The sequence below is a fragment of the Rhinatrema bivittatum genome, chromosome 6 (genome assembly GCF_901001135.1).
Source record: "Rhinatrema bivittatum chromosome 6, aRhiBiv1.1, whole genome shotgun sequence".
NCBI lineage: Eukaryota > Metazoa > Chordata > Amphibia > Gymnophiona > Rhinatrematidae > Rhinatrema > Rhinatrema bivittatum.
The window spans coordinates 4,313,582-4,327,636 of NC_042620.1; the positions used below are offsets into that span (position 1 = coordinate 4,313,582).

Here is a 14,055-nt window from a genome sequence, read left to right on the forward strand (position 1 = left end):
GCCTACGGGCCTTCTGACCTGCCTTGCCCCGCTTATGGTGTGTGGCCTACGGGCCTTCTGTGTGTATGTGTGTGGCCTACGGGCCTTCTGACCTGCCTTGCCCCGCTTATGGTGTGTGGCCTACGGGCCTTCTGTGTGTATGTGTGTGGCCTACGGGCCTTCTGACCTGCCTTGCCCCGCTTATGGTGTGTGGCCTACGGGCCTTCTGACCTGCCTTGCCCCGCTATTGGTGTGTGGCCTACGGGCCTTCTGTGTGTGTGTGTGTGGCCTACGGGCCTTCTGACCTGCCTTGCCCTGCTTACTGTGCCCTGACCCAGCCTGGACCCAGACACTGCTGACTGCCGCCTGCCCTGACCCAGCCTGTACTTAGACACTGCTACTGCTGCCTGCCCTGACCCAGCCTGTACTTAGACACTGCTACTTGCTGCCTGCCCTGACCCAGCCTGAACCCAGACTCTGATACTTGCTGCCTGCCCTGACCCAGCCTGGAACCTGACACTGTTTCTAGCTTCCTGTCTCTCTCCACCTGGAGCCACCCTGCTGGGTGGTGTTCACGACTCCTGACCGGAGCCCAAGCGTAACACATGGCTGTGGCTTGAACCCTGAGGAGATCGTAGAGAGCGTCAGCTCCATAAGTCACTGCAGCTTCCAGCCATTCTGCCTGTTCCGCCTCTGCAGACGGGAGGTCCTGGGTACTAAGTAATTGCTGAACCCACCTGAGAATTGCCCGCTGCATGAGATTGCTACAGAATGTCGCCCTAACTCCCAGAGCCAGAACTTCAAAGATCCTCTTGAGATGAAGCTCCAGCTTCCGATCCTGAAGATCCTTCAAAACCGTGGCTCCTACCACTGGGATGGTGGTGCGTTTGGTGACTGCGGACACAGAAGCATCTACTTTATTCATTCTCTTCCTCCAAACTAGCCAGAAAAGATTTATGCATTAAGAGAACAAATTCTGTAGAAAAACGATGCTGAACCTTCTCAGGCAAGGGGGTGGGAGGAATCTTGTGGGGGTCAGGAGGGTCCCCCAAGACTTGCCAAAAGCCCCTGGTGGTCCAGCGGGGGTCCAGGAGCGATCTCCTACACTCGGGCCATCGGCTGCCAGTAATCAAAATGGCGCCGATAGCCTTTGCCCTTACTATGTCACAGGGGCTACCGGTGCCATTGGTTAGCCCCTGTCACATGGTAGGAGCACAAGATGGCACCGGCCATCCAGTGCTCCTACCATGTGACAGGGTCCGGCCAATGGCACGGATACCCTGTCACATGGTAAGAGCAAAGGGCCATCGGCGCCATTTTGATTAGTGGCAGCCGATGGCCCGGGAGCGGGAGCACGGTCTGGAGCGGGAGATCGCTCCCGGGACCCCCACTGGACCACCAGGTACCTGTAAAAAGTTTTGGGGGGCGTCGGGAGGGTGGGGGGGGGGCTTGGGGAGGGATCATTCTGTTCCTCCAAACTAGCCAGAAAAGATTTATGCATTAAGAGAACAAATTCTGTAGAAAAACGATGCTGAACCTTCTCAGGCAATGGGGTGGGAGGAGTCTTGTGTGTGTGTGTGTGGGGGGGTGGGGGGGTCAGAAACTGGACCCAGGGAATCCACGGGGCTAAGATCGGGTGAGGAAGGGTTAAAAATCGGTTCTGTGAGTTCCTCAGGGCTTGTATTAGAAGGGAGCTTTGGAGACAAAATGTCCGCCGTTCCCGTGGTTTTTCGAGAGGGAGCCGGCTTAGGAACGCACTTCACAGCCCGACCCCGGACCGCCGATTTAGCCGCTGCCCCGGAGGGTCCCTCCCCTCTGGTTAGGCATAAGGAGAAAAGCCGATTGTGGGAGAGCCGAGAGGCAGGCTCCCAGGAGGCAAGGCAGGCTTAGGAACGCAGCATCCACTCTGGTAGGGGGGAGGCACGCTTGTGCTGAAAAATCGGCAGTGCCTGGCTGACATGAGCAGAAGCAAGGAAACAAGCCCTGCTATGCTCCTTCCCCTGTAACTGCCGCTGAAATGCTGCCGATTGCCTTTTGCCTGTCTGTTTTTTTTTTTGTAAAACTTTAGACAAGCAGAGGAAAGAACACCTCTCTGCTATAGAACCCGAGGCAGGAGCCTCTCCTGGGTCAGACTAGGCAAGAAGGGGGAGTGACTGGACCACCAGTATAACCCCATGCAGCCAGACTGGAGGTCACCGGGAAAGTGGGTACCAGGCTGAATATTCAAGGGGAAAAATCCCCCCCTGGGACCCAGTAAGAGCTAGGAGACAACTCTGTCTCCCTTTGCACAAATTCTGTTGGTTTTTTTTAAACTTGAATAAACAATACTTGCTTGATCCTGTATCAATCCAGAGGGAAGAAGAGAAAAGAAATCACCAAATAGAAGAAAGGTAGAAAATAGAGATGTGAATCGGAACCGGAATCGGTTCGGATTCCGGTTCCGATTCACATGTGGGGTTTTTTGCATCGGGCCCGAGCCGATAAACAAAAAACCCACCCCAACCCTTTAAAACTAACCCCTTAGCTTCCCCCACCCTCCCGACCCCCCCAAAAAACTTTTTACAGGTACCTGGCGGTCCAGTGGGGGTCCCAGGAGTGATCTCCCGCTCCGGGCCATCCTCCCCCTCCCAGGCCATCAGCTGCCACTAATCAAAATGGCGCCGATGGCCCTTTGCCCTTACCATGTGACAGGGTATCCGTGCCATTGGCCAGACCCTGTCACATGGTAGGAGCACTGGATGGCCGGCACCATCTTGTGCTCCTACCATGTGACAGGGGCTGACCAATGGCACCGGTAGCCCCTGAAACATAGTAAGGGCAAAGGCTATCGGCGCCATAGGGGTAGATTTTAAAAGAAGCGCGATCAGCCTACTTTTGCTTGCGCATCAGACTCAAGCAAAAGTACGCTGGATTTTAGTAGATACGCGCGGAGCCGCGCGTATCCACTAAAATCCTGGATCGGCGCGCACAAGGCTATCGATTTTGTATAGCCTGCGCGCGCCGAGCCGCGCTGCCTCCCCCCGTTCCCTCCAAGGCCGCTCCGAAATCGGAGCGGCCTCGGAGGGAACTTTCCTTTGCCCTCCCCTCACCTTACCCTCCCTTCCCCTACCTAACCCACCCACCCGGCCCTGTCTACACCCCCCCCTTACCTTTGTCGGGGGATTTACGCCTCCCGGAGGGAGACGTAAATCCCCGCGCGCCAGCGGGCCTGCTGCGCGCCGGGCCGCGACCTGGGGGCGGGTACGGAGGGCGCGGCCACGCCCCCGGGCCGTAGCCACGCCCCCGTACCCGCCCCCAAAACGCTGCCGACACGCCCCCGGAACGCCGCGACGACCGGGCCCGCCCCCCGACACGCCCCCCTCCGAGAACCCCGGGACTTACGCGAGTCCCGGGGCTCTGCGCGCGCCAGGAGGCCTATGTAAAATAGGCTTCCCGGCGCGCAGGGCCCTGCTCGCCTAAATCCGCCCGGTTTTGGGCGGATTTAGGCGAGCAGGGCTCTGAAAATCTACCCCATATTGAATACTGGCAGCCGACGGTCCGAGTGCAGGAGGTCGCCCCAGGACCCCCGCTGGACTTTTGGCAAGTCTTGTGGGGGTCAGGAGGGTCCCCCAAGACTTGCCAAAAGCCCCTGGTGGTCCAGCGGGGGTCCAGGAGCGATCTCCTACACTCGGGCCATCGGCTGCCAGTAATCAAAATGGTGCCGATAGCCTTTGCCCTTACTATGTCACAGGGGCTACCGGTGCCATTGGTTAGCCCCTGTCACATGGTAGGAGCACAAGATGGCGCCGGCCATCCAGTGCTCCTACCATGTGACAGGGTCCGGCCAATGGCACGGATACCCTGTCACATGGTAAGGGCAAAGGGCCATTGGCGCCATTTTGATTAGTGGCAGTCGATGACCCGGGAGCGGGAGCACGGCCTGGAGTGGGAGATCGCTCCCGGGACCCCCACTGGACCACCAGGTACCTGTAAAAAGTTTTTGGGGGTGTTGGGAGGGTGGGGGAAGCTAAGGGGTTAGTTTTAAAGAGTTGGGGTGGGTTTAGGGGTCATTTTTGTGTGCCGTTTTTCCCGCCTTCCCCCAAAACGATAAGGGAACCCCCACGATCAATATCGTGGGGTTTTCCTATCGTTTTGGGGGAGCCCCCGATTTCTGACGATTTTGAAAATATTTTCAATCGTCCGAAGCCCGATTCACATCCCTAGTAGAAAACGCTAGGGAACATAAGAACATGCCATACTGGGTCAGACCAAGGGTCCATCAAGCCCAGCATCCTGTTTCCAACAGTGGCCAATCGAGGCCATAAGAACCTGGCAAATACCCAAAAACTAAGTCTATTCCATGTTACCGTTGCTAATGATAGCAGTGGCTATTTTCTAAGTCAACTTAATTAATAGCAGGTAATGGACTTCTCATCCAAGAACTTATCCAATCCTTTTTTTAAACACAGCTATACTAACTGCATCTGCTGGAGATAGAAAAATACTAAAGGGATGCAGGGTGAGCATTGTCCTGATATAGGATACCCTTTCAGGTTTTCTCTGTTTACATCTGCTGGACAGGAGGCTGAACCCACTGTCTGGACTGATCCGGGTACGTACATGGAAGAGGAATTAAAGTGAGTATATTTATCACGTTTTCTCCATCACACTTGGGTTTTACGGAATTTTGTGTGATAACGACTTTAGCAAGGATAAAACAAAAACAGAAATTATTCTATAGGGTAGGACTGTGCGAAATTGGTAAAAGTTTTCCTTGAGCAGTGAGCAACGTTCATTGTTTGACACATCGTGAGACATCCCCCTGGAGAAGCTGGATAGGGTGAGATGAGGCTCCCTTGTAGGAGTCTACAAAACGGGTCTGGTAAAACAGCAGCAGCAGGTTTTTATGGAAGCTCTATAATTGAAACATATTCTGGTATGTTAAGCAATTATTGATGTCGATGCCAAAATGTGGGAGAAGCTGAACACTACAAAAGAAAATTGATTCTTACCTGATAATATTCGTTCCTGTAGTACCACGGATCAGTCTGACTCCTGGGTTTTGCCCCCTCTAGCAGATGGAGACAGAGAAGTTTTCAAAACAAAACTCCGCCTTATATAGGATGGTGCCACCTACGGTCCGGCAGTATTACTCAATGTCAAAGCAGAATGGTCCAAAAAACCAAACTAACTATATACAGTAATCTAACACTTTAAACTGGCTCACTAACCCCCAAATGGGAACAGAACTTTTGCCAATCGGAAAAACTAGATTGATCTGCCGACCAAAGAAAAACAAATGCTGAAAAGGAGCGGAATCTCCATTACCACCAAGTGGGCGGGACTCTGGACTGATCCGTGGTACTACAGGAACAAAAATTATCAGTAAGAACCAATTTTCTTTTCCATGTACGTACCCAGATCAGTCCAGACTCCTGAGATGTACCAGAGCTTCACTTACCTGGGATGGGATCCGGAGAGGCCCGCTCTCAGCACACCTTCTCCAAATCTGCCTGCCCCGGGGGCCTGGAAATCCAGACGGTAATGTCTGGCAAAAGTATGTAAAGATTTCCATGTAGCCGCTCTACAAATCTCCTCTGGAGAAATCTGTTGCCATTCCGCCAAGGAGGCGGCTTGAGAACGAGTAGAATGCGCCCGAAGACCCAATGGTAAGCAAATAAGCAGAATTTATGGTCTCTTTCAGCCAATGAGCTATCATGGTCTTAGAGATGATCCGAGACACGAAAACTGTTGATAATCTCCAGATAATGCATCAATGCCCTACGACCATCCAGTTTCCTTGAGTCCTTAGAAAAAATTCCCTTTATGAGCTAACCTTAGATGCGGCAAACTGGCTAAAAGACAGGAAATAGAGAGTAGGATTAAATGGACAATTTTCTCAGTGGAAGGGAGTAGACAGTGGAGTGCCTCAGGGATCTGTATTGGGATCCTTACTTTTCAATATATTTATAAATGATCTGGAAAGAAATACGACGAGTGAGGTAATCAAATTTGCAGATGATACAAAATTGTTCAGAGTAGTTAAATCACAAGTAGATTGTGATAAATTGCAGGAAGACCTTGTGAGGCTGGAAAATTGGGCATCCAAATGGCAGATGAAATTTAATGTGGACAAGTGCAAGGTGATGCATATAGGGAAAAATAACCCATGCTATAGTTACACAATGTTAGGTTCCATATTAGGTGCTACTATCCAAGAAAGATCTAAGCATCATAGTGGATAACACATTGAAATAGTCGGTTCAGTGTGCTGCGGCAGTCAAAAAAGCAAACAGAATGTTGGGAATTATTAGAAAGGGAATGGTGAATAAAACGGAAAATGTCATAATGCCTCTGTATCGCTCCATGGTGAGACCATACCTTGAATACTGTGTACAATTCTGGTCGCCGCATCTCAAAAAAGATGTAATTGCGATGGAGAAGGTACAGAGAAGGGCTACCAAAATGATAAAGGGAATGGAACAGCTCCCCTATGAGGAAAGACTAAAGAGGTTAGGGCTGTTCAGCTTGGAGAAGAGATGGCTGAGGGGGGATATGATAGAGGTGTTTAAAATCATGAGAGGTCTAGAACGGGTAGATGTGAATCGATTTTTTACTCTTTCGGATAATAGAAAGACTTGGGGGCACACCATGAAGTTAGCATGTGGCACATTTAGAACTAATCGGGGAAAGTTCTTTTTCACTCAACGCACAATTAAACTCTGGAATTTGTTGCCAGAAGATGTGGTTAGTGCAGTTAGTATAGCTGTGTTTAAAAAAGGATTGGATAAGTTCTTGTAGGAGAAGTCCATTACCTGCTATTAATTAAGTTGACTTAGTTTTTGGGTACTTGCCAGGTTCTTATGGCCTGGATTGGCCACTGTTGGAAACAGGATGCTGGGCTTGATGGACCCTTGGTCTGACCCAGTATGGCATGTTCTTATGTTATTAACCAAGTTTAGATTCCATGACAGACACGGGTGTCTCACTGGCGGACGCAAATGTTTCACCCCCCCAAAGGAAATGAGCGTTGGCGGTGCATCTGGATGCGCCGCCAATGCTACCCCTTGAATGGTACCACGTAAACAACCGAGCGCTGCTACCTGCACCCACAAGGAACTACACAATAATCCCTTCTCTAAACCAGCTTGAAGGAAACCCAAAATGTCTGGTACGCACGCCCTAGTAGGAACAATCTCCCTGTCAAGGCTCCAAGCCTAAAAGACCTTCCATACTCGAACATAAGATAGGGAAGTAGAAGCCTTATGCAACCGCAACAACGTAGACACCACAGCATCCAAATACCCTTTGGACTTCAGACACTGCCTCTCAAAAGCCATGCCGCTAGACAAAAACGATCGACCTGGTTGAAACAAACGGGCCCTTGATGAAGCAGGTTCGGAAGATCCAGAAACTGCAAGGGACTCTCGATTGTTAGATTGATCAGATCTGCAAACCATGGATGACGTGGCCACTCGGGAGCCACCAGGATCACCTCCGTCGGATGCTGCTCTATTCGCTGAAGAATCTTGCCAATTACAGGCCAAGGTGGAAATACATAAAGCAGAATGTCCGTCGGCCAGGGAAGTACCAGAGCATCTACGCCCTCTGCTCCCATGTCTCTGCGGTGAGCAAAGCAGCGGGGAACCTTGGAATTCTTGAACGTCACCATCAGATCCATGCAAGGCAGATGAATTGAAAAGCTTCGTCGACTAGTTCCCACTCCCCTGCATCGAGACGATGTTGACTGAGGAAGTCCACATGGATGTTTTTGACCCCAGCAATGTGGGATGCCGCTATACTGACCAGGTTCTGCTCCACCCATGTGATCAACAGACGAGCTTCCAACACAACTGGCTGACTCCTGGTCCTGCCTTGGCAGTTGATGTAAGCCACCGTCATCGCATTGTTGGAGAGGACTCTGACCGACTTGCCCTGGAGAAGCGGAAGGAAGGCCTGCAGTGCCAATCTCACCACTCTGGTCTCCAGACGATTGATGGACCATCGGTCCTCCTCCTGGAACCACTGCCCCTGCACAGACTTCCGCAGACAAACCGCTCCTCAACCGGACAGGCTAGCATCCGTAAACCACCATCCAGTCTGGAACAACCAAGGGAACTCCGCGGCGATAGTAGCCACCAATCCAGGCTGGACCGAGTGGACTCCGTCAGTGGTAAAGGCAGATGAAACTGCTTGGAAACCAGATTCCAATAGGAAAGCAATGCCAATTGAAAAGACCAATTGTTAAGACCACATGTGAAGGCCCATTGAACCAATTCCAGGGTTGAAGTCCTGGATCCCAAGGATGTTTGGACAAAAAGGCTCGCACCTGATCCTGTAATTTGACAATGCGGTCGGTCAGGAAGACTCTTCCCTGTCAAGTGTCGAACAAAGCCCCCCCCCAAATTCCAATGATTGGGAGGGAACTAGTCGACATTTGGGCATGTTGACCAACCAGCCGAGAACTCTCAACAATTGAAGCACTCGGTGTATCGCTTCCTGGCAAAGCACCTCCAATTTTGCTCGAATCAGCCAATCGTCCAAGTACAGATGTACTAAAAATCCTTCCCTTCGTAGTTGCACTACTACCACCACCATAATTTTGGTGAATGTCCTGGGCGCAGGACCATTCACCTGGGCGCAGATCCTAATCCCCATCAAGGACGCCATCTCCAACACCCTAAATTTTTGGAACAGCTGCCTTCACGCTATCAATTTCCTTCTCACCAGTCTCGATCTGGTTCTCAATACGTCCAAAACGAACTCCTGGTCTCATCCCCCAACGATTATAACCCCATCGCCAGCACAGCTAATATACCACTAACAAACCAGGTGAGAGACCTAGGGACCCACTCTGGACTCTAGATTGAACTTCAAAAAATTAATTAACGCCACCACTAAAGAAGGCTTCTTCAAGCTACAGGTTCTAAAACAGATTAGACCTCTCCTACACTTTCATGATTACCGCGCAGTCCTTCAAGCCATATTGTTCTCAAAGATCGATTACTGTAACGCGCTACTACTTGGTCTCCCTGCCTCCTCCACTAAACCACTACAGATGCTGCAAAACGCGGCAGCTAGGATCCTCACAAATACCCGTCGCAGAGACCACATCACTCCGATTTTAAAATCTCTACACTGTCTGTCTTGCCTGTTGCCTTGTGTTAAACTTTTTTATCGCAGATGGTGCATCCACTATAGAATACTCTTCAAGACACTGACCATCATTCACAAAACCATATATCATCAATCATCTCTACAACTTACCATTCCTCTCAATCCCCACTCTTCATTAAGGCCAATCAGATCTGCTTATAGAGACTCCCTCCAGATGCTCCCGAGCAAATCCTCTATACACAACTCAATTAAAAAACGAGCACTCTCCACAGCCGGACCACATCACTGGAACTCACTCCCCCCTGATCTACGCCAGGAAAAATGCCAGGTCTCCTTCAGAAAAAAACTGAAAACATGGCTATTCACTCAAGCATATCGCTGAAGATACCTTCTTCTTCCTGCACCGTCCATCTCCCCCCCTCCCTAGTACCTCCCTCCTTGTCCCCCCTCCCCCCCCCCCCACCTGACCTCCCAGTATCACCCTCTGTCCCCCTACTATGGAACTGCTCTGCCAGAATCTGTTCATACAACTATCTTACTATGCCAGTAACTGATCTTTTTGATATTTGAACCACTAAATGAACATGCTCTGTTGTCTAATCAACAGCTCTCTGCTCTCTGTTACTGTTTTACCTATCCCTCTTTTCTAATGACCAAGTTCTTCATTCCCTGTTTTATTGTAACTTTTTACGCCTGCTGTGTTAATTGGTTCTCCCCTAGTTCATTGTAAACCGGTACGATAAGACTTGTCTTGAGCATCGGTATATTAAAAGAACTTAAATAAATAAATAAAACAGAGACAATCTGCCTCCTACCACGGGAACCGAGGAATGGACCGGCCGCACATCATTGTGAAGGCTTTCTGCCCTAAGTGGCCTGGGTGTTGCCAGGTCTACCGAAACGTCGCCCCCGAAAGGACTGAGAATACGTCTGCTGTCTATTGGCATTGTGCCGAAAGGAAGAAGTGGGCACTCGAGATGTACGAGGCCTCCAACCTCCCCAAAATCGAGACCTGGAAGAAAAGGAACCTCTTGACTTTGGCCTATCTTCCGGCAAATGATGAACTTTATTCTCACCAAGGGACTGAATCAGGTCCTCCAGCTCTTTTTCAAAGAGCAGCTTGCCCTTAAACGGCAAAGAGCCCAGCTGAGATTTGGACGAAACATCTACCACCCAGTTTCTTAACCTCAACAGACGACATGGCAAAACAGCAGATACCATGGTCCTGGTAGACGTACGAAGCAAATCATAGAAGGCATCCGCACTATAGGGAATAACAGCCTCAAGTTGCCCTGCCTGGAGAGCTTCCGCCTCTGATAGCGACTCGTTAGCCTGTAGCTGTTGCACCCATCGAAGACCTGCTCATAAAGAAAAATTGCTACACATCGCAGCACGGCTCCCAAGCACGGAGACCTTGAAAATCTTCTTGAACTGAATCTCCAGCTTGCGATCCTGCAAATTCTTGAGGGCAATCGAGCCCATGACTGGAATGGTGGTCTTCTTCATAACAGCAGAGACCGCTACATCCATCTTGGGAACTCGCAAAAGATCCAGAGCCGCCTCTGGCAGAGGGTATAGCTTATCCATCGCCGTGGGCACCTTCAGGCCCAAGTCCAGGGTGTCCCATTCCTTGAAAAGCAAGTGGAGCAGACAATGGTACCTGCTCACGGCGTGGTACAGGAATTTGTAGGAAGGGGGGGGGGGGGGGAGGGAAGCGTTTTCTCGCTCCTGAGAACAAAGGAACTAAGCTATAGCTTAGGGAATCAGAGCAGGCTTGGAGAATTAGCAATTAGAGCGAGGTCCACAATGCAATTGACGAGGTAGATTTCCAGAACTACAGCAACACTTAATCAAAGCAAATAAAAATGTCAAACAGCTTTGGGCACTCTTAGCAGACACAGGCAGAATGAACTGAATTAATTGGGAGGAAGGAATTCAGGTTCCTGCATCACATAACGTTGAGGAAAAGCAAATCACTGAATCACACAGCTAAATCATTACTAAAACAAATAATGGGACACGCGATGCTTCACAGAGAACAAAGGGAGCTGAAGGCTACAAGTGCAGCGAGAAGGGGGGGGGGGGGGTGACGGGGCATTTAGAACATCTGACAATAGAATTTCAAACTGCTTCAAAAGGCACAGCAAAGTTTTAAGATAAACAATCAATTTAGTAATTAGCACCATCCTAAGTAGCTCGGTGTTATACGCACGCACGGAGGAACAACTTGAAAAGTTTTTATAGCTTCCTAGTACAATGTAATTTGAAACCAGCAGAACTTGTAGTAGGGAAATACAATTTAAACAAAGCTAAGCAGTGAATGCAATTAAACTAGCCACGCTGTACAGACTCCACCCACAAACATATAAGCTAACTAATCTGAGCAGCAGCAAATGAGATAGAAAAAAAAACTCAGGCAAAACCTTGAACATCAAATCAAATCAACACTTTAAAAACTTAAAAATCCAGTCTCATACATACCAAACAATGGAATAATGCCTCTCCTCGCAATCAGTGTCCTGAATTGAAAGGTTGAAGCCAAAACTGGCATCCGGACTATTAATCACAAATCCAATAACTAAGCAACCGTCGGACTCTTATCAACGACCTTGCTTGTACTTTAAGTACTTGCTAACCGACCCCAGATTCACCCGCAGTGGATACTGGTTTATGGCCGACAGCTTTAGGCAGCCTCTGCACGGCTGCTGAAACCGGTGACCCGCAGGAAGAGGGGCGCGAAGTCTCCCCTGGGGGTCCCTGTTCGGGCGCCAGATGTTAATAGCGGCAACCTCTGACTAATGAACTCAATGAATACCAGCTTCAAATAGTTTAAAAGGTTTATTAATGGAGGAAAGCGGAAGTTCCTCCATGGAGAAGCAACACAAAACAAGTGGAATATAATTCTAAGCTTGCTCAAAGATCTGACGTGCGTGTTCAACAATATAAGGGATTCCATTAGCCAATCACAGATGTCTGCAAAAGCCAACCCATTTACCTTATAGCCAATCAATACATTTTAGCATGTGTGCGTGCTCTTACTATGGGCAGGAGCCTCTTGTTATCAGTAGCAGAGAATAAGACCAAGTTTAACTTGCGTTTTCTCAGGAAAGTCATCATCTTGTGCCGGTTGATTCTCTGGTAAGCTTAGTTATCATAGTGCTTCATAGTGCTAGTGACACACGTGTGCAGGATATATGCAATTCACTATTATTACAAAGGAGAAGGTGGTCCCAGCAGGCCCAACACTATTGGATCTGTAGACTCTAGCCGGGATTCTTCCTGGGGAACCTCAATGCCTAATTCCCCTAAAATAGCCAGAATGAGAGGACCCAGCTCTTCGCTCTGAAAAAGCCGGACCACCTTCGGGTCATCTCCGTCAGACCCATGGGACCCCCGCAGACCCCCTGCGGCTGGTCGGTGTCCCCCTCAATCCCCCCTCTGGGGCTGGGAAGGTAACTCTCGAGCCTCCTGATCCTCCGAATCGGAGGAAGTATCTGAAATAGCCAGAGGAGTCCGCAAACTAAAGGGCCGCTGTAATGAAGGATGACTCGTGTCCTCAGTGGACTTAGATCATTTCTTAGGCCTGGCCTGGCGGTCCAATGCGAGGGGCCTCTTCTTACCTGCCTTCCGGGCCTTAAAGGCCCTATGCATAAAAAGTACAAAGTCAGAAGAAAAAGAAGATGCTGAGGAAGAATCATCTGTATCCCCCTCAGGGACATCCCCAGCGCCTTGTGAACCAAGCCCACCGGACTTGTCCCCCTCAGGGACTGTCCTTTGTGGAGACAACTCGGCAGGAGATTTTCTTCCCCCTGCGCTGTAAGCGCTGCCAAGGTCGCTGACGTTAGCGATTCCAAAATGGCGCCCGGCCGAGAGACGGGGGCTGCAGCTCCCCGAAGGCTCCGGAGACAGACTGGACCCTGACAACGACCCTCCCTGGGGCTGTGGAGGCAACCTCGCCCCCTGAGAGGCAACTAGAGCACAGGCCTTCCCGCGAGAGCAGCGCCACACGCCCGACATGCGGTTCGCCGCGGCATTTGCTAGGGAATAAAAAAAATAATAAATCACAAAATACCCCTGAAACCCCGACAAAATAGTGGCGAAACAGCACGAGAGGGGCCCCAACATGATCCGAAGGAAAGGGAGAGTCGAGACAGAAGAAAAGGCCGAAAAGTAAAATCTGAACTTTTTTTTTTTTTTACAGTAAAAAACTTGCCTCCGGGTCCTGGACCTACTGGGGGGAGTGAGCCGGGCTCCCCAGTATCAGCCCCAGTATCTTTCTTAGCTGGCAATCGGGTCCTCAACCCTCCACATCAGCTGCCTCTGAAACCAGGGGAGATGGTCCCCTCAGGACCTAGCAACCCCCTGGGAGGCTGAAGACTGTCTCCTGCAGCAAGGATATTTTTGTCCCGTATGACCTATTTATATTCTCTCTCTTTTTTTTTTTTTTTAAACTATCTGACTATACTATAACCTATCCTGAAATCTAGACTAAGTAACAGCACAGACTGTAGGTTTAGCACCCCCACCATCTGCTGGAGACAGGAATACTGCCAGACTGTAGATGGCACCATCCTATATAAGGCGGAGTTTTGTTTTGAAAACTTCTCTGTCTCCATCTGCTGGGGGGGTGGGGGTGGGGGGCAAAACCCAGGAGTCTGGACTGATCTGGGTACGTACAGGGAATGAATATTTTGCAATACACAAAGGAACATTCATATTTATATTTTTGAGTGGTTTTTAAGGGTATGTTATGATTCCTTATACAATTTTCATAGCATTACATTTTAGTAATAACATGAATTCATGTATGGTCACCAATGTATATTAGTTTGTGTACTCAGATTGGTAAGTCTATATTACCTGTTACAAAGACAGAATGTCAGAAGATCAAGAGGATGAAAGCAGTTGGAACAGGGGTCATGGGTGAGAGACATAGTACACTAAGGCAGTTAAGAGATACGACACAGTCGACGGAGTGGA

The 14,055-nt window shown here is 49.7% G+C and overlaps 1 protein-coding gene across 1 annotated transcript in view; it reads right to left on the reverse strand.

The window, feature by feature from the left end:
* Window positions 1–14,055, reverse strand: part of LOC115093355 (beta-galactosidase-like) — a 156,791-nt gene that overhangs the window by 72,239 nt on the left and 70,497 nt on the right. The window lies entirely within an intron of this gene.